The following is a 21,191-nucleotide window of genomic DNA, read 5'->3' on the forward strand; positions in this document are numbered from 1 at the left end:
GGGAATGAGGGAATTATGGAATTAGGGATTGGGGAATGAGGGAATTATGGAATTAAGGATTGGGGAATGAGGGAATTATGGAATTAAGGATTGGGGACTGAGAGGAATTGATGGGAATGAGGGAATTTGGGAATGAGGGGAATTGATGGGAGTGAGGGAATTTGGGAATGAGGGGAATTAGGGAATGATGGGAATGAGGGGAATTGATGGGAATGAGGAATTTGGGAATGAGGGGAATTGATGGGAATGAGGGAATGAGGAATTTGGGAATGAGGGAATTATGGAATTAAGGATTGGGGATTGAGGGGAATGATGGGGATGAGGAATTAGGGGATGGGGGAATTGGGGAATGAGAAATCAGGGAATGAGGGGAATTGATGGGAATGAGGGGAATTAAGGAATTAGTGAATGAGGGGAAATAGGGAATGATGGGAATGAGGGAATTATGGAATTAAGGAATGGGGGACTGAGGGGAATGATGGGGATGAGGAATTGGGGGACAGGGGAATGAGGGAATGGGGAATGAGGGGAATTAAGGAATGAAGGGGATGGGAATTAGGGGATGAGGGAATGATAGGAATGAAATGAATTAGGGAATGAGGGAATTAGGGAAAGAAGGTAATAAAAGGATTGAGCGATATGGGATGGAAGGGACGGAGGCAATAAAAGGATTGAGCAGGATAAGGGGAATAAGGGAATGAGGAAAAATTAAGAAACTGAGGGGGGTGAGGGGAATAAGAGGGATGAGAGGAGTAAGGGCATGGAGGGACGGAGGGGGATGAGGGAAATGAAGGAAGGGATGGAGGGGGATGAGGGAAATGAAGGAAGGAAGGAAGGGATGGAGGGGGATGAGGGAAATGAAGGAAGGGAATAGGGAAAGGAAGGGATTGGGTGGGGGGAATGAAGGGAATGAGGAAGGGAATAGGGAAGGGATTACGGGGGGATGAAGGGCATGAGGGACTGAAGGGACTGAGGGGCTGAAGGAATGAGGAGGATGAGGGGGCTGAGGGCGTGAGGGGGCTGAAGAGCCGAGAGCTGGGGCGGCCCGAGAGCCTGAGGGGAAACACTGCCCGGCCGTGAGGGCACTGAAGGGCCGGCAGGACGCTGTTACCGGAGGGAAACACTGCCCGGCCGTGAGGGCACTGAAGGGCCCGCAGGACGCTGTTACCGGAGGGAAACACTGCCCGGCTGTGAGGGCACTGAAGGGCCCGCAGGACGCTGTTACCGGAGGGAAGCGCTGCCCGCCCGGGAGGGCACTGAAGGGCCGGCAGGACGCTGTTACCGGAGGGAAACACTGCCCGGCCGTGAGGGCACTGAAGGGCCGGCAGGACGCTGTTACCGGAGGGAAACACTGCCCGCCCGTGAGGGCACTGAAGGGCCGGCAGGACGCTGTTACCGGAGGGAAACACTGCCCGGCCGTGAGGGCACTGAAGGGCCGGCAGGACGCTGTTACCGGAGGGAAGCGCTGCCCGGCCGTGAGGGCACTGAAGGGCCGGCAGGACGCTGTTACCGGAGGGAAACACTGCCCGCCCGTGAGGGTACTGAAGGGCCGGCAGGACGCTGTTACCGGAGGGAAACACTGCCCGCCCGTGAGGGCACTGAAGGGCCGGCAGGACGCTGTTACCGGAGGGAAACACTGCCCGGCTGTGAGGGCACTGAAGGGCCCGCAGGACGCTGTTACCGGAGGGAAGCGCTGCCCGCCCGGGAGGGCACTGAAGGGCCCGCAGGACGCTGTTACCGGAGGGAAACACTGCCCGGCTGTGAGGGCACTGAAGGGCCGGCAGGACGCTGTTACCGGAGGGAAACACTGCCCGGCTGTGAGGGCACTGAAGGGCCGGCAGGACGCTGTTACCGGAGGGAAACACTGCCCGGCCGTGAGGGCACTGAAGGGCCGGCAGGACGCTGTTACCGGAGGGAAACGCTGCCCGCCCGTGAGGGCACTGAAGGGCCGGCAGGACGCTGTTACCGGAGGGAAACACTGCCCGCCCGGGAGGGCACTGAAGGGCCGGCAGGACGCTGTTACCGGAGGGAAACACTGCCCGGCCGTGAGGGCACTGAAGGGCCGGCAGGACGCTGTTACCGGAGGGAAGCGCTGCCCGCCCGTGAGGGCACTGAAGGGCCGGCAGGACGCTGTTACCGGAGGGAAGCGCTGCCCGCCCGGGAGGGCACTGAAGGGCCGGCAGGACGCTGTTACCGGAGGGAAGCGCTGCCCGCCCGTGAGGGCACTGAAGGGCCGGCAGGACGCTGTTACCGGAGGGAAACACTGCCCGCCCGGGAGGGCACTGAAGGGCCGGCAGGACGCTGTTACCGGAGGGAAGCGCTGCCCGCCCGGGAGGGCACTGAAGGGCCGGCAGGACGCTGTTACCGGAGGGAAGCGCTGCCCGCCCGTGAGGGCACTGAAGGGCCGGCAGGACGCTGTTACCGGAGGGAAGCGCTGCCCGCCCGGGAGGGCACTGAAGGGCCGGCAGGACGCTGTTACCGGAGGGAAGCGCTGCCCGCCCGTGAGGGCACTGAAGGGCCGGCAGGACGCTGTTACCGGAGGGAAACACTGCCCGCCCGTGAGGGTACTGAAGGGCCGGCAGGACGCTGTTACCGGACGGAAGCGCTGCCCGCCCGGGAGGGCACTGAAGGGCCGGCAGGACGCTGTTACCGGAGGGAAGCGCTGCCCGCCCGTGAGGGCACTGAAGGGCCGGCAGGACGCTGTTACCGGAGGGAAGCGCTGCCCGCCCGTGAGGGCACTGAGCGGCGCCGCCATGGCCGCCCGCGAGGGGCGGGGCTTCCCCCGCTGCTCCCTCCGCCATTGGCCGGCGGCTCGGCGCCGCCCGCCGCCATTGGTCGATGCCGTCCCGCCTCTCCCGGTGGGCGGGGCCAAGCGAACGTGCGGCGCGGGCCGTGCCCGCGGGAGGGGGGCGCGCGCGGCGCCTCGTGGGGAGCTGCACGTAGCCAGGGCGGGGGGTGGGGAGGGCACGCGCTGTTCCCGCCAGCGCCGGGGGCGGGAAAGGAGCGGGGGGGGTGGGAATGGAGAATGGGGAATGGGAATGGGGGGAAAATGGGGAATGGGAATGGGAAATGGGGGAATTGGGGGAATGGGAATGGGAAATGGGGGAATTGGAATGGGGAATTGGGGAATGGGAATGGGAAATGGGGGAATTGGGGGAATGGGAATGGGGGAGAGAGGAGTGAGGGGTGACCCGGGGGTGAGGGGGAATGGCCGCGTTTGTGAGGGGAGGTCATGGAGGAGATGAGGGGCGGCCATGGGATGTGAGGGGCGGCCATGAGGGGAGATCATGGAGGAGATGAGGGGCGGCCATGAGGGGAGATCATGGAGGAGATGAGGGGCGGCCATGAGGGGAGATCATGGAGGAAGAGGAGGGGCGGCCATGAGGGGAGATCATGGAGGAAGAGGAGGGGCGGCCATGAGGGGAGATCATGGAGGAGATGAGGGGCGGCCATGAGGGGAGATCATGGAGGAAGAGGAGGGGTGGCCATGAGGGGAGAACATGGAGAGGAGGGGTGGCCATGAGGGGAGATGATGGAGGAGATGAGGGGTGGCCATGAGGGGAGATCATGGAGGTGATGAGGGGTGGCCATGAGGGGAGAACATGGAGAGGAGGGGCGGCCATGAGGGGAGATCATGGAGGAAGAGGAGGGGCGGCCATGAGGGGAGATCATGGAGATGAGGGGCGGCCATGAGGGGAGAATATGGAGGAAGAGGAGGGGCGGCCATGAGGGGAGATGATGGAGATGAGGGGCGGCCATGAGGGGAGAACATGGAGAGGAGGGGCAGCCATGAGGGGAGATCATGGAGGAAGAGGAGGGGCAGCCCCGAAGGCAGATCACGGAGGAAGGCGAGGCACAGCCCATCCTGCAGTTTTGAAATACCTTCCCTCAGGTGTGGCAGCAGAACAAGCTGCCTCCCAAGGTGAGATCTCAAGGCGATGGATTTCACAGGCACCTCCTCTCCATATGTAATAACTCACTTTCACATTTTAATTTTCCTTTTAGCACATAATGAGCTGACTGAGAAACCCAAGCCTGAGGAGCTTGGGAGGAAAAATTTAGGAGCGTTTCTGGAAATGGAAGATTTTGCCTTCAGTTTGGGTGCATTGGAGAAGGTATTTGGTTTTACATGTTAAAAAAATTCAGATATTTTGTTGGGAAATCGCACCGGGTTTCATCTTTTATATCTCAACTGGGTTCAAAGCCCTTCTTGTCCCAGCATTTTATCTCGGACAACAGTGGTAAAAAAAAAGAATCCCACCTGGGTTGTGTAAATTCCTTGGTGGTAAAAATAAACATTTTTAGAGGCTGGCACAGCCCCAGTGTTTGTACAGCAGCTCTGCCTTGACGCGCTGCAAGGGGACAAACACCAAAATTAGGGATTTTTTTGTCATGGTGACAAAAAAGCTGAAGGGTTTGAAGGGAGGGGAAAAACCTGCCCTGAAGTGGAATAAACCCCAAAAGGAGAGAGGGGTGGTGGGGAGACCTCGATCCCTTGGGAATGGGGTAAAGGGGGAGAAACATCCCTTGGGAATGGGGTAAAGGGGGACCCCGATCCCTTGGGAATGGGGTAAAGGGAGAACAACATCCCTTGGGAATGGGGTAAAGGGGGACCCCGATCCCTTGGGAATGGGGTAAAGGGGGACCCCGATCCCTTGGGAATGGGGTAAAGGGGGAGAAACATCCCTTGGGAATGGGGTAAAGGGGGACCCCGATCCCTTGGAAATGGGGTAAAGGGAGAACAACATCCCTTGGGAATGGGGTAAAGGGAGACCCCGATCCCTTGGGAATGGGGTAAAGGGGGACCCCGATCCCTTGGGAATGGGGTAAAGGGAGACCCCGATCCCTTGGGAATGGGGTAAAGGGGGAGAAACATTCCTTGGGAATGGGGTAAAGGGAGACCCCGATCCCTTGGGAATGGGGTAAAGGGGGAGAAACATCCCTTGGGAATGGGGTAAAGGGAGACCCCGATCCCTTGGGAATGGGGTAAAGGGGGAGAAATATCCCTTGGGAATGGGGTAAAGGGAGAACAACATCCCTTGGGAATGGGGTAAAGGGAGACCCCGATCCCTTGGGAATGGGGTAAAGGGGGACCCCGATCCCTTGGGAATGGGGTAAAGGGGGACCCCGATCCCTTGGGAATGGGGTAAAGGGGAAGCTCCATTCCTTGGAAAAGGGGTGACAGGGACCCCAATCCCTTGGGAATGGGGTGCAGGAAGATCCCAATTCCTTGGGAAGGGGATCACAGGGACCCCAGTCCCTTGGGAAGGGGATGCAGGAAGATCCCAATTCCTTGGGAAGGGGATCACAGGGACCCCAGTCCCTTGAAAAAGGGGTGCAGGAAGATCCCAACCCCTTGGGAATAACAGAGTCCCAGTCCCTTGGGAATGAGGTGCAGGAGGATCCCCATTCCTTGGTAAAGAGGTGCAGGGTGAATCCCATCCCAGGCAGAAAAAAAAAAAAAAAAAAATCCCAAAACAACAACCTCGAGGCCCCAGACTTAAACCCACGGCTAAAACCGAGCTTTTGAAAGCTCAACCCACCCCAGGAAAGCGACCAAAAAAAGCTGTAAATAAAAACGGCGGAGCCACGAGGGCCTCACAGAGGCGGGGAAAGCCGGGAAAAGAACCGGGAGGGGAGAGAGGGAACGAAGGAGGGGGGAAAAGAACCAGGGGGAGAGAGAACCGGGGAGAACGAGAGGGGGAGAGAACGAGAGGGGGAGAGAACGAGAGGGGGAGAGAACGAGAGGGGGAGAGAACGAGAGGGGGAGAACGAGAAGGGGAGAGAACGAGAGGGGGAGAACGAGAAGGGGAGAACGAGAAGGGGAGAGGACTAGGGGGAGAGAACGAGAAGGGGAGAGAACGAGAGGGAGAACGAGGGCTCCCCTTTTCACCTCCGGGCTCCCCTTTTCCCTCGGGGCTCCCCTTTTCACCTCCGGGCTCCCCTTTTCACCTCCGGGCTCCCCTTTTCACCTCCGGGCTCCCCTTTCCCCTCGGGGTTCCCCTTTTCCCTCGGGGCTCCCCTTTTCCCTCCGGGCTCCCCTTTTTCCCTCCGGGCTCCCCTTTCCCCTCGGGGCTCCCCGGGCCGGGGGTGGCGGAGGAACCCGGCGGGGCCCAGCGGAGCTCGGAGCTCGGGCCGGGTTTTGGGGGCGTTGCGTGGAGAGGCAGCGGCGGAGCCAATGCGGAGGAAGGGGCCGAGCGTGCGGGGAGAGGTTGTTTACAGCAGCCCGGCCCCGGGAGCTTTAACCCGGCCGGCAGCGAGGCCGAAGGCTCGGAGAGCGGCACGGTGAGTGGCGTCCTCCACTTCGGCTCGCTGCGCTCATTATTGTTGTTATTGTTATTCCTTTAGGAGGAACAAAAAAAAAAAAAAATTGGGAAGGGGGGATGGGGAGGAATAATTAAAACAAAAAAACAAAAAAAAAAAAAAAAAACCGCGCGCGGGAGCGGCGGTTCCCGCCCGGCCGCGGCTCCGCCCCCGCCCCGCCCGGCCCGGCCGCGGTTCCAGCTCCGGGATCGGGAATAGGGAACGGGGAAAGGGCTTTTCCAAATCAGGCACAGCCGGAGGTAAGCGGGAAGCGACGCGGGTTGGGCTGGGGAGCGGCCGGTTCTGTCTCTGCGCCCGGTTCTGGTGGTGCCGGTGAGAGCAGCGCCCGCCCTGGCCGGGTCCTGCTCGGAGCTCGGAGCTCTGCCCGGGTCCAGCTCGGAGCTCGGAGCTCTGCCCGGGTCCAGCTCGGCGCTCGGAGCTCTGCCCGGGTCCAGCTCGGCGCTCGGAGCTCTGCCCGGGTCCAGCTCAGAGCTCTGCCCGGGTCCAGCTCGGCGCTCGGAGCTCTGCCCGGGTCCAGCTCGGAGCTCTGCCCGGGTCCAGCTCAGAGCTCTGCCCGGGTCCAGCTCGGAGCTCGGAGCTCTGCCCGGGTCCAGCTCGGAGCTCTGCCCGGGTCCAGCTCGGAGCTCGGAGCTCTGCCCGGGTCCAGCTCGGAGCTCGGAGCTCTGCCCGGGTCCAGCTCGGAGCTCGGAGCTCTGCCCGGGTCCAGCTCGGAGCTCGGAGCTCTGCCCGGGTCCAGCTCGGAGCTCTGCCCGGGTCCAGCTCGGAGCTCGGAGCTCTGCCCGGGTCCAGCTCGGAGCTCGGAGCTCTGCCCGGGTCCAGCTCAGAGCTCTGCCCGGGTCCAGCTCGGAGCTCGGAGCTCTGCCCGGGTCCAGCTCGGAGCTCGGAGCTCTGCCCGGGTCCAGCTCAGAGCTCTGCCCGGGTCCAGCTCGGAGCTCGGCTCGGTGCTCGGAGCCCGGGGCGTCCTCCGGAGAACCTGCCCGGTCTGTCCCCTCTCTGTCCCCTCTCTGTCTGTCCCCCCTCTGTCCCTCTGTCTGTCCCTACCCCGTACCTCTGTCTGTCCCACCCCAGTCCCATTCCGTGTCCCTCCCCCCGGTTTCCCCTGTCCCTGTGTCCGTCCGTGTGTCTGTCCGTCTGTCCATCCCCGTCTCCCGCCCCACTTGCCCTGCCCGGTTCCCTCCTCCTTCTCCTCCTTTGCCGGCTTCCCCACGTGCCCGACGCAATCCAGGGATCCGCAAATCCTGGAACCCACAGAATCCAGGAATCCACAAATCCAGGGATCCGCAAATCCCGGAACCCACAGAATCCAGGAATCCACAAATCCAGGGATCCACAAATCCAGGAATCCACAAATCCAGGGATCCGCAAATCCCGGAACCCACAGAATCCAGGAATCCACAAATCCAGGGATCCCCAAATCCCGGAATCCACAAATCCAGGGATCCGCAAATCCCGGAACCCACAAATCCAGGGATCCGCAAATCCCGGAACCCACAGAATCCAGGGATCCACAAATCCAGGGATTCGTGGATCTGTATATCCAGGAATCCACAGAATCCAGGAATCTACAAATCCTGGAATCTGTAAATTGAGGAATTTGTGGACCCACAAATTCAGAGATCCCTGGATCTGCAAATCTGTGGATCCACAAATCCAGGAATCCACAAATCCTGGAATCCGTGGATCCACAAATCAAGGAATCTACAAATCCAGGAATCCACAGAATCCAGGAATCTGTGTATACGCAAATCCAGGAATCCATAAATCAAGGAATTTGTGAATCCACAAATCCAGGAATCCATAAATTCAGGAATTTATGGATCCACAAATTCAGGGATCCCTGGATCTGCAAATCCAGGAATCCACAAATCCAGGAATCCATAAATTGAGAAATTTGTGGATCCAGCAATCCACAGAATTCAGGGATTCATGAATCCTGAGATCCACAAATCCAGGAATCCACAGAATCCATGGATCCAGGAATCCACATATACACAAATCCAGGAATTCATAAATTCAGGGATTTATGGATCTGCAAATCCAGGAATCTGTGAATCCACTAATCCATAAATCCAGCAGTTCACAGAATCCATGGATTCCCAAATCCAGGAATCTGTAGATCCACAAATCCAAGAACCCCCAAATCCAGGGATCCGTGGATCTGCAAATCCAGGAATCCATGGATCCGGGAATTCACAAATCCAGCAATCCTCAGAATCCTTGGATCCACAAATCCATAGATTAAACCCCCGATTTTGGTCCTTTAAAAACGCAATTTTGGGATATTTTGGGATGAGGAGAGGATTTTTGGGAATCACGAGAGAAGTTTTTTTTGTCCGCCTGGAATTCTCGGTTTCGGTTGTTGTTGGGCTTTGGTGGATTGGAGGGAATTCCTCCCAGGAAAAAAAAAAAATTTGGGAAAAAACCGGGATTTTTGGATTTCCTGCAGAGATTTGTTCTGGTTTTCCCACTTTTGCCCCCCTAAAAAAAAAAAAACTAAAAAAAAAACCTGGGATGAGCACCAGGAATTTTTTCCCTCTGAGGAAAATTCCCAGGTCTCCACACTGCACAAGGGAAAAACATTCCCAGATTTTTGTTTTGTTTTTTTTTTTTTGGTTATTTTTTGGGAAAAACTAATCCATGCCTGGAATAATTTGGGATCCATGATTGGGAACAGCTGGCACAAGGCTCCGGAGGCCTCCGGGATTCCGTGCTTTTTTTTTTTTTGGGACAAAAATTCGGGTGGGGATTTCTCGTCCGGCATTGAATTCAGCATCCAAAAAAAAAAAAAATCTGGAATTTTGGCTCCGGGCTGGGTTTTCCTTTCCTTGGGCTGTGAGAGCCAGAGGGGGAAGGAAAAACGGGAGAAGGGAAAAGGGAATTCCCGAGGGAATGAAGAGAGGGAGGGCGGCTGTGCCTGGGATTATTGCATTTGGATCCCAAATCCCTGAATGCCCCAGTTTGGATCCCAAATCCGGGAATATCCTGGTTTGGGTCCCAAATCTCAGGATTGCCCAGTTTGGATCCCAAATCGCTGAATTCCCCAGTTTGGATCCCAAATCCTGGGATTCCCCAGAGTTTCTCCACCTGAGATTCCTGGATTTGGATCCCAAATCCTGGGATATCTGGATTTGTATTCAAAATCCTGGGATTTCCCAGTTTGGATCCCAAATCCCAGTGTTCTCCCGTTTGGATCCCAAATACCGGGATATCCCAGATTTTTTCCACCTGAGATTTCCCGATTTGGATCCCAAATCCCAGGATTCCCCAGTTTGGATCCCAATTCCCAGGTTTCCCCAGTTTGGATCCCCAATCCCCACATGCCCCAGTTTGGATCCCAAATCCCAGGATTCCCCAGTTTGGATCCCAAATCCCAGGATTCCCCAGTTTGGATCCCTGATCCCCACATGCCCCATTTTGGATCCCAAATCCCAGGATTCCCCAGTTTGGATCCCAAATCCCAGGATTCCCCAGTTTGGATCCCAAATCCCAGGATTCCCCAGTTTGGATCCCAATTCCCAGGATTCCCCGGTTTGGATCCCAATTCCCAGGATTCCCCGGTTTGGATCCCAAATCCCAGGATTCCCCAGTTTGGATCCCAAATCCCAGGATTCCCCAGTTTGGATCCCCAATCCCCACATGCCCCAGTTTGGATCCCAAATCCCAGGATTCCCCAGTTTGGATCCCAATTCCCAGGATTCCCCAGTTTGGATCCCTGATCCCCACATGCCCCAGTTTGGATCCCAATTCCCAGGATTCCCCGGTTTGGATCCCCAATCCCCGAATTCCCCAGTTGGGATCCCAATTCCCAGGATTCCCCAGTTTGGATCCCCAATCCCCACATGCCCCAGTTTGGATCCCAATTCCCAGGATTCCTCGGTTTGGATCCGAATTCCCAGGTTTCCCCAGTTTGGATCCCCAATCCCCACATGCCCCATTTTGGATCCCAAATCCCAGGATTCCCCTGTTTGGATCCCAAATCCCAGGATTCCCCAGTTTGGATCCCTGATCCCCACATGCCCCAGTTTGGATCCCAATTCCCAGGATTCCCCGGTTTGGATCCCAAATCCCAGGATTCCCCAGTTTGGATCCCAATTCCCAGGATTCCCCAGTTTGGATCCCTGATCCCCACATGCCCCAGTTTGGATCCCAATTCCCAGGATTCCTCGGTTTGGATCCCAATTCCAAGGTTTCCCCAGTTTGGATCCCAATTCCCAGGATTCCCCAGTTTGGATCCCAATTCCCAGGATTCCCCAGTTTGGATCCCAAATCCCAGGATTCCCCAGTTTGGATCCCTGATCCCCACATGCCCCATTTTGGATCCCAATCCCCACATGCCCCAGTTTGGATCCCAAATCCCAGGATTCCCCAGTTTGGATCCCAATTCCCAGGATTCCCCAGTTTGGATCCCAAATCCCAGGATTCCCCAGTTTGGATCCCCAATCCCCACATGCCCCAGTTTGGATCCCAATTCCCAGGATTCCTCGGTTTGGATCCCAATTCCCAGGTTTCCCCAGTTTGGATCCCCAATCCCCACATGCCCCAGTTTGGATCCCAAATCCCAGGATTCCCCAGGTTGGATCCCAATTCCCAGGATTCCCCAGTTTGGATCCCTGATCCCCACATGCCCCATTTTGGATCCCAAATCCCAGGATTCCTCGGTTTGGATCCCAAATCCCAGGATTCCCCAGTTTGGATCCCAATTCCCAGGATTCCCCAGTTTGGATCCCCAATCCCCGAATTCCCCAGTTTGGATCCCAATTCCCAGGATTCCCCGGTTTGGATCCCAAATCCCAGGATTCCCCAGTTTGGATCCCAATTCCCAGGATTCCCCAGTTTGGATCCCTGATCCCCACATGCCCCAGTTTGGATCCCAAATCCCAGGATTCCCCAGTTTGGATCCCCAATCCCCGAATTCCCCAGTTTGGATCCCAATTCCCAGGATTCCCCAGTTTGGATCCCCAATCCCCACATGCCCCATTTTGGATCCCAAATCCCAGGATTCCCCAGTTTGGATCCCAAATCCCAGGATTCCCCAGTTTGGATCCCCAATCCCCACATGCCCCCGTTTGGATCCCAATTCCCAGGATTCGTCGGTTTGGATCCCAATTCCCAGGACTCCCCAGTTTGGATCCCTGATCCCCACATGCCCCAGTTTGGATCCCAATTCCCAGGATTCCCCAGTTTGGATCCCAATTCCCAGGATTCCCCAGTTTGGATCCCCAATCCCCGAATTCCCCAGTTTGGATCCCCAATCCCCGAATTCCCCAGTTTGGATCCCAATTCCCAGGATTCCCCAGTTTGGATCCCCAATCCCCACATGCCCCAGTTTGGATCCCAAATCCCAGGATTCCCCGGTTTGGATCCCCAATCCCTGAATTCCCCAGTTTGGATCCCAAATCCCAGGATTCCCCGGTTTGGATCCCCAATCCCCGAATTCCCCAGTTTGGATCCCAAATCCCAGGATTCCCCAGTTTGGATCCCAAATCCCAGGATTTCCCAGAGTTTCTGTCCCCAGTGCCAGCTCCTGCTGTTCTCTCCATGTCCCTCTGTCTGTCCCCATGGCCCCAATCCCCGCGTCCGTCCGTCTGTCCCCTTGTCCGTCCGCGGTGCCCCATTTCCAGCACCGGTGTCCGTCCGTCTGTCCCCGTGTCCGTCCGCCCGTCCCCGTGTCCGCGGCGCCCCCGTGTCCAACGCCGCTGTCCGTCCGTCTGTCCGCAGCCTCGTCCGTCCGCCATGGCCGCCGTGCTGTCGCGACGCCTCGGGAAGCGCTCCCTGCTCGGCACCCGCGTGGCCGCTCCCGATCCCGACGGGATCCTGACGGGATCCCAAATCCCGGAATTCTCCCCGCACGACGACGGAGCGAATCCCGGATCCCCGAATCCCGGATCATCAAATCTCGGATCCCCAAATCCTGGATATCCGATCCCCGGAGCGCCGAATCCCAGATCGCCAGATCTCGGATCCCCAAATCCCAGATATCCGAATTCCGGATCCCCGAATCCCAGATCGCCAAATTCCGGATCGCCACATCCCAGATCTCCAAATACTGGATCCCTGAATTCCGGATCACCAAATGCCGGATCCCTGAATTCCAGATTCCCGAATCCCAGATCCCAGAATTCTGGATCGCCAAATCCTGGATACCCGAATTCCGCATCTCCAAATCCTGGATTGCCAAATGCCGGATCCCTGAATTCCAGGTTCCTGAATCCCGGATCGCTGAATCCTGGATCCCTGAATTCTGCATCTCCAAATCCCGGATTGCCAAATGCCGGATCCCTGAATTCCAGATTCCCGAATCCCGGATCCCAGAATTCTGGATCGCCAAATCCTGGATACCCGAATTCCGCATCTCCAAATCCTGGATTGCCAAATGCCGGATCCCTGAATTCCAGGTTCCTGAATCCCGGATCGCTGAATCCTGGATCCCTGAATTCTGCATCTCCAAATCCCGGATTGCCAAATGCCGGATCCCTGAATTCCAGATTCCCGAATCCCGGATCCCAGAATTCTGGATCGCCAAATCCTGGATACCCGAATTCCGCATCTCCAAATCCCGGATTGCCAAATGCCGGATCCCTGAATTCCGGATTCCTGAATCCTGGATCCCAGAATTCTGGATCGCCAAATCCTGGATCCCTGAAATCCGGATCACCAAATGCTGGATCCCTGAATTCCAGATTCCCGAATCCCAGATCCCAGAATCCTGGATCACCGAATCCTGGATCCCTGAATTCCGCATCTCCAAATCCCGGCTTGCCAAATGCCGGATCCCTGAATTCCAGATCGCCAAATCCCGGATCCCAGAATTCCAGATTCCCGAATCCCGGATCCCCGAATTCCGGACCGCCAGACCCTGGATCCCCAAATCCAGGATTGCCAAATCCCAGATTCCCGAATTCCAGGAGCCTCCGGCAGCTCCGCGGGCAGCAGGTACCTCCCGGGATGGGGGGAGGTAAAAAATTCCCGGGGTTTTCCGGATCCGTGGCTCTCCGGAGTTTTTGGTGGGTCACGAGATCGGTTTCCTTTGGAGAGATCCCAGATTCTGGGGAAAAATGGGAATTTTTTCCTGGGGAAAGGAGTCTCCGAGCTCGATGTGTGTCCCTCAGCGCTTCCAACCTGCCGGGAGGATTTGGGAACATCCCAAATTCTCTTCCATGAGCTCCTCCGGGTTTTCCAGTCCAATCCAAAGGGAATTAGAGTTCCCACTTTCCAGTCCCAAAGGGAATTCCATTTCCTACTTTCCAATCCCAAATGGAATTTCATCTCCCAAATTGCAATCCCAAAAGATTGCCATCTCCTAGTTCCAATCCTGAAGGATTTCCATCCCCCAATTCCAATCCCTTGGGAATTCCATCTCCCAATTCCAGTCCCCAAGAAATCAAATTTCCCAATTCCAATCCCTTGGGAATAAAATCTCCCAGTTCCAATCCCTTGGGAATTCCATCCCCCAATTCCAGTCCCTTGGGAATTCCATCTCCCAAACTGCAATCCCGTGGGAATTCGATCCCCCAATTCCAATCCTTTAGGAGTAAAATCTCCCAAATTCAATCCCAAACAATCAAATCCCCCAATCCCCTGGGAATTCCATCTCCCAAATTCTAATCCCAAAGGAATCAAATCCCCCAATTCCAATCCCCTGGGAATTCCATCTCCCAATTCCAATCCCAAAGGAATCAAATCCCCCAATTCCAATCCCCTGGGAATTCCATCTCCCAAATTCTAATCCCAAAGGAATCAAATTCCCCAATTCCAATCCCAAAAGAATTCCATGTCCTAAATTCCAATCTCATAAGAATTCCATCTCCTAGATCCAATCCTGAAGGATTTCAGTCCCCCAAATTCCAGTCCCTTGGGAATTCCATCTCCCAAATTCCAGTCCCTTGGGAATTCCGTCCCCCAATTCCAATCCCTTGGGAATTCCATCTCCCGAATTCCAATCCCAAAGGAATCAAATTCCCCAATTCCAACCCCTTGGGAATAAAATCTCCCAATTCCAGTCCCGAGGGAATTCCACCTCCCAAATCCAATCCCTTGGGAATCAAATCTCCCAAATTCCAATCCCTTGGGAATTCCATCTCCCCCATTCCAGTCTGAGATTCTGGACCCTTGTGATCCATGGAAAATCCCCAGTCTCTCGTTCTGGGAATCCTCGATCCTTGTGCTGCTTCCCCGGATCCCAAATCCCTGAGGTGACAATTCCATGGAGGGGCTGGGAAATTTGGGAATTCATTTGGGATAAATCCCAGCACTCGGAAGGTCGGGAAATCCCTGGATTTGGGATTTCTGGGGTTGGGCAGGGTGGAGTTTTTTCGGGATCGACCTGGGAACGTGGGATCATCCCTCATCCCGAACAAGGATCCCGTGGGATCAGCGGGTTCCGGGCGATCCCGAAGCCCATCCCAAACCTCTTCCCTCCTTTTCCAGGTCCTCGTAGCTTCCCGGGATGAGCAAATCCAAGGATTCCCGGCGTGCTGGAGGGTGCAGGACACGCTCCAGGCCCAATCCCTGCCCAATTCCGGCGTTCCCGAGAGATCCGTGTCCAGCAACATCGACGTTCCCAAAAGGTCGGTGCCTTTTCCTGGCATCCCGAATCCTGGGCTATCCCAGAGTTTCTGTGCCTGGAATTCCCCAGTTTGCATCCCAAGTCTTGGGATATCCCAGAGCTTCTCCACCCGAGATTCCTGGATTTGGATCCCAAATCCTGGGGTTCTGCATTTTGGATCCCCAATCCCTGGATTCCCCAGTTTGGATCCCAAAATCCCAGGATATCGCAGAGTTTTTCCGCCTGAGATTCCTCTGTTTGGATCCCAAATCCTTGGATTCCCAACTTTGGATCCAAAATCCCCGGATTCTGCAATTTGGATCCCAAATCCTGAGATATCCCAGTTTGGGTCCCAAATCCCTGGATTCTGCAATTTTGATCCCATATCCTTGGATTACCTGGATTTGGATCCAAAATCCTGGGATAGGAATTTTTCCACCTGGGATTCCCCAGTTTTGAGCCCAAATCTTTGGATTCCCTGGATTTGGATCCCAAATCCCGAGATTCCCCGGATTTGGATCCCAAATCCTTGGATTCCCTGGATTTAGATCCCAAATCCCGAGATCCCCCAATTTGGATCCCAAATCCTGGGATACCCCAGTTTGGATCCCAAATCCTTGGATTCCCTGAATTTGGATCCCAAATCCCTGGATTCCCGAGTTTGGATCTCATATTCTGGGATTCTGCAATTCTGAGCCCAAATCCTTGGATTCCCCAGTTTGGATCCCAAATCCTGTGATAGGAAATTTTCCACCTGGGATTCCCCAGTTTGGATCCCAAATCCTGAGATTCCCCAGTTTGGATCCCAAATCCCTGGATTCTGCAATTCTGAGCCCAAATCCCGAGATTCCCCGGATTTGGATCCCAAATCCTTGGATTCCCTGGATTTAGATCCCAAATCCCGAGATCCCCCAGTTTGGATACCAAATCCTTGGATTACCTGAATTTGGATCCCAAATCCCGAGATTCCCCAGTTTGGATCCCAAATCCCGAGATTCCCCGGTTTGGATCCCAAATCCTTGGATTCCCCAGTTTGGATCCCTGATCCCTGGATTCTGCAATTCCGAGCCCAAATCCTTGGATTCCCCAGAATTGGATCCCAAATCCCAAGATTCCCCAGTTTGGATCCCAAATGCCCAGATTCCCCCGTTTCGATCCCAAATCCTTGGCTATCCCCAAATTCCCATCCCAAATCCTGCAATAGGAATTTTTCCCCCTGGCACGCCCCAGTTTGGATCCCAAATCCCGGGGCACCTCCCAGTTCCGCGGCCGGATCCACGTCCCGATCGCTTCCCTTCGGGATTCCTGCGATTTCCCTTCCGTCCCCCTTCGGTTTTCCCGGCCCCGTCGTTCCCAGCCCCGCGGGGAAGGGATGGAACTTTCCGTGTACCCGGACGTCGTTCCCGTGGAATTCCCGACTTTTTTTTTTTTTTTCCCTCCTCCCCTCCGGCGCAGGAGGTCGGAGGCGGCGGTGGAGATGGACGAGATGGTGGCGGCCTTGGTGCTGACGAGCCTCTCCTGCAGCCCCGCCCTGCAGAGCCGTGAGTCCCGCCCGGAAAAATCCATGGAAAAATCCCCGGGGAATCCGGGAACGTTCCCTCTTTACCCCGTGGGATGGCGGGGATGGGAGAGGCTGAGGGTGGGAAAATCCGCGGAGCGTTTGATCCGGGTCCCGGTCCGAGTGGGGCTTTCGCTTCCGGGTCGGAATTCCAGGATTTGGAGTTTCTCCGGGAATGGGGATTCCAAAAATGCTTGCTGTGAAAGGAATTCCCAAAAATCCAGCCTGAAATTCCCTGGAACAATTTTTGGGGTGAAATCCCGATCCCACCTGTCAGGGAATTCCAGATTCGTGTCCCCGAGTGCCGCTTCCACAGGGATTGGGAATTCCTCTAAAAATGGGAATTCCAAACCTCTGTTCCATGATGGAATTCCCAAAATCCAACCTGAACTTCCCTGGAAAAATTTTGGGATGAAATCCCAATCCCACCTGTCAGGGAATTCCAGATCCGTGTCCCCGAGTGCCATTTTCACAGGGATTGGGAATTCCTCTAAAAATGGGAATTCCAAACCTCTGTTCCGTTGAGGAATTCCCAAAATCCACATTCCCAAAGTTCTCCAGGAACAATTTTTGGGGTGAAATCCCGAAACCCCTCCCCCCCCCCCCCCCCCCCCCCCCCCCCCCCCCCCCGCTCCCCTCAGGCCATTCCCTCATTCCAAGGAATTCCAGGATCCAGAATTCCCTCGGGATGTCCCCTCGGTGCCACCTCCAGCGGGGAGGGACGGGGACAAATCCCGGTCACGGATTTTTTTTGGGAGCTGCCGCATTCCCGAGGAGTCAGAGGCTCCCGGGATGGATAAAAATATCGGGATGGATAAAAATAAACCCCGGGAGCCGTGGGAAAGGCGGAGGCAGCGCGGTGTCACCTCGGGGGTGGCACCCAAGGGACAAAGCCCCAGGGAAGAGCGGGAGGGACAGAGGGACAGGGGGACAGGGGGACAGAGGGACAGAGGGGACAGAGGGACAGGGGGACAGGGGGACAGGGGGACAGAGGGACAGAGGGGACAGAGGGACAGGGGGACAGGGGGACAGGGGGACAGAGGGACAGAGGGACAGGGGGACACAGGGACAGGGGGACAGGGGGACAGGGGGACAGGGGGACACAGGGACAGGGGGACAGGGGGACAGAGGGACAGAGGGACAGGGGGACACAGGGACAGGGGGACAGAGGGATAGGGGGACACAGGGACAGAGGGACAGAGGGACAGAGGGACAGGGGGACACAGGGACAGGGGGACAGAGGGGACAGAGGGACACAGGGACAGAGGGACAGGGGGACACAGGGACAGGGGGACAGAGGGACAGGGGGACAGAGGGATAGGGGGACACAGGGACAGAGGGACACAGGGACACGGGGACAGAGGGACAGGGGGACACAGGGACAGGGGGACAGAGGGACAGGGGGACACAGGGACAGAGGGACACAGGGACACAGGGACAGAGGGACAGAGGGACAGGGGGACACAGGGACAGGGGGACAGAGGGGACAGAGGGACACAGGGACAGAGGGACAGGGGGACACAGGGACAGGGGGACAGAGGGACAGGGGGACAGAGGGATAGGGGGACACAGGGACAGAGGGACACAGGGACACGGGGACAGAGGGACAGGGGGACACAGGGACAGGGGGACAGAGGGACAGGGGGACACAGGGACAGAGGGACACAGGGACACAGGGACAGGGGGACACAGGGACAGGGGGACAGAGGGGACAGAGGGACACAGGGACACAGGGACACAGGGACAGGGACAGAGGGACACAGGGACAGGGGGACAGAGGGGACACAGGGACACAGGGACAGAGGGACACAGGGACAGGGGGACAGAGGGGACACAGGGACACAGGGACAGAGGGACACAGGGACAGGGGGACAGAGGGGACAGAGGGACACAGGGACACAGGGACACAGGGACACAGGGACACAGGGACAGGGACAGAGGGATAGGGGGACAGAGGGACAGGGGGACAGAGGGACAGAGGGGACAGAGGGACAGAGGGGACAGAGGGAGAGAGGGACACAGGGACAGAGGGATAGGGGGACACAGGGACAGAGGGACACAGGGACACAGGGAGAGAGGGACAGGGGGACAGGGACAGGGGGACAGAGGGGACAGAGGGGACAGAGGGACAGAGGGAGAGAGGGACACAGGGGCACAGGGACAGAGGGACAGGGGGACAGAGGGACAGAGGGACACAGGGACAGGGACACAGGGATAGGGACACAGGGACAGAGGGACACAGGGACAAGGACACAGGGACAGGTGTCAGATTTTGGGATGGACCTTGGGAATTCTCTTGGGATTTCCCTGGGATGAGCCCCAGAATTCCGAGCGAAGCGGGAGTTCGGGGGGAGTTGTCCCCTCAGGTGACAGTGGCAGTGTCCCCTCACAGGTGACAATGGCACTGTGTCCCCTCAGGGGTGACAGTGACAGTGTCCCCTCCCTACAGAGGGGTTCAGTTGTCCCCGAGGTGATGGTGGCAATGTCCCCTCGGGGGCTCAGTGTCCCCACGGTGTCCCCTGTGTGACGATGTCCCCGTGTCCCCTCAGGGGTTCCCCTGTCCCCGAGGTGTCCCCTGTGTGACGATGTCCCCGTGTCCCCTCGGGGGTTCCCCTGTCCCCACGGTGTCCCCTGTGTGACGATGTCCCCGTGTCCCCTCGGGGGTTCCCCTGTCCCCACGGTGTCCCCTGTGTGACGATGTCCCCGTGTCCCCTCGGGGGTTCCCCTGTCCCCACGGTGTCCCCTGTGTGACGATGTCCCCGTGTCCCCTCAGGGGCTCAGTGTCCCCACGGTGTCCCCTGTGTGACGATGTCCCCGTGTCCCCTCGGGGGTTCCCCTGTCCCCACGGTGTCCCCTGTGTGACGATGTCCCCGTGTCCCCTCCTCAGCCTCGCTGGCGGCCGTGGGTGACCCCTGGAGGGACAGCGGGGACGTGTCCGACAGCGGCAGCAGCACCACCAGTGGCCACTGGAGCTGCGCTGGCAGTGCCACCCCGTCACCCCCTCACCGCGGTGGCAGTGCCACCCCGTCCCCTGTGACCGACGATGGCTTCGACACCGACCCCGAGCCCTCCCCGCCAGAGGAGCCGGCGCCGCGCCGGAGGAAGGTGGGTGACAGTGACAATGTCCTGGGCGACAGCGGGGTGACACCGGGTGACAGCGGGCACAGGTGACACCGGGGTGACAGCGGGCACAGGTGACAATGTCCTGGGTGACAGCGGGCACAGGTGACACCGGGGTGACAGCGGGCACAGGTGACAATGTCCTGGGTGACAGCGGGCACAGGTGACACCGGGGTGACAGCGGGCACAGGTGACAATGTCCTGGGTGACAGCGGGCACAGGTGACACCGGGGTGACAGCGGGCACAGGTGACAATGTCCTGGGTGACAGCGGGCACAGGTGACACCGGGGTGACAGCGGTCAGGGGTGATGCTGGGTTCAGGTGACACTGGGTGGGGGTGACACCACGTTTGGTTGACGCCAGGCTGACAGTGGGCAGGGGTGACACCGGTGACACCGGACAGGAGTGACAGCGGGGTGACACTGGGCTCAGGTGATGCTGTTTTGGGGTGACACCGGGCTCAGGTGACAATGTCTGGGGTGACATCGAGTGACACCAGGCAAGGGTGACACCAGGGTGACACCAGGCTCAGGTGACAGCAGGTGACACTAGGCTTGGGTGACACTGGGCACAGGTGACACCAGGCTCAGGTGACACCATTTTCAGGTGACACAGGGCAGAGGTGGCACCAGACAGGTGTGACGCTGGGCACGAGTGACACTGGGCAGATGTGACACCGGGCTCTGGTGACACTGGGCAGATGTGACACTGTTTTCGGGTGACACCGGGCTCTGGTGACACCAGGGTGACACCGGGCTCGGGTGACACCATTTTGGGCTGACGCTGTTTTCGGGTGACACTGTTTTGGGATGACATTGGGGTGATACCATTTCAGGGTGACCCCGTTTTGAGGTGACACCATTTTGGGGTGACGCTGGTCACAGGTGACACCGTTTTTGGGGTGACACCGGGCTCTGGTGACACTGTTTTGGGGTGACATTGTTTTGGGGTGACACCGTTCTGGGATGACACTGGGCTCTGGTTGACACTGGGGTGACAGCTCTGGTGACACCGGGCAGTAGTGACACCATTTTGGGGTGACACTGGGGTGACACCGGGCTCTGGTGACATTGGGGTGACACGGGTTTTGGGTGACACGGGACAGGGGTGACACTGTTCTGGGGTGACAGCAGGAACAGGCGACATTGCGGTGACACCGTTTTGGGGTGACACCGGGCTGTGGTGACAACGGGCAGGGGTGACACCGTTTTGGGGTGACATTGGGGTGACACTGGGCTCCGGTGACATTTTGGTGACACAGAGCTCTGGTGACACTGGTGACATTGTGCTGACACTGTGGTGACATTTTGGTAACACTCTGGTGACACTTTGGTGACACTCTGGTGACACTGATGATACTGCAGTGTGGTGACACTCCGGTGGCAGTGCGGTGACACTGAGGTGACACTGGTGACACTGGTGACTTTGTGGTGACTTTGTGGTGACACTCTGGTGACACTCTGGCACTGTGTGACACTGGTGACACTCTGGTGACACTCTGGTGACACTGTGGTGGCACTGTGGTGACAGTGCGGTGACACCGTGGTGACACTGGTGACACTCTGGTGACACTCTGGTGACACTCTGGTGACACTCTGGTGACACTGTGGTGACACCACGGTGACACTGGTGACACTCTGGTG

The sequence above is a fragment of the Cinclus cinclus genome, chromosome 3 (genome assembly GCF_963662255.1).
Source record: "Cinclus cinclus chromosome 3, bCinCin1.1, whole genome shotgun sequence".
Taxonomy (NCBI): domain Eukaryota; kingdom Metazoa; phylum Chordata; class Aves; order Passeriformes; family Cinclidae; genus Cinclus; species Cinclus cinclus.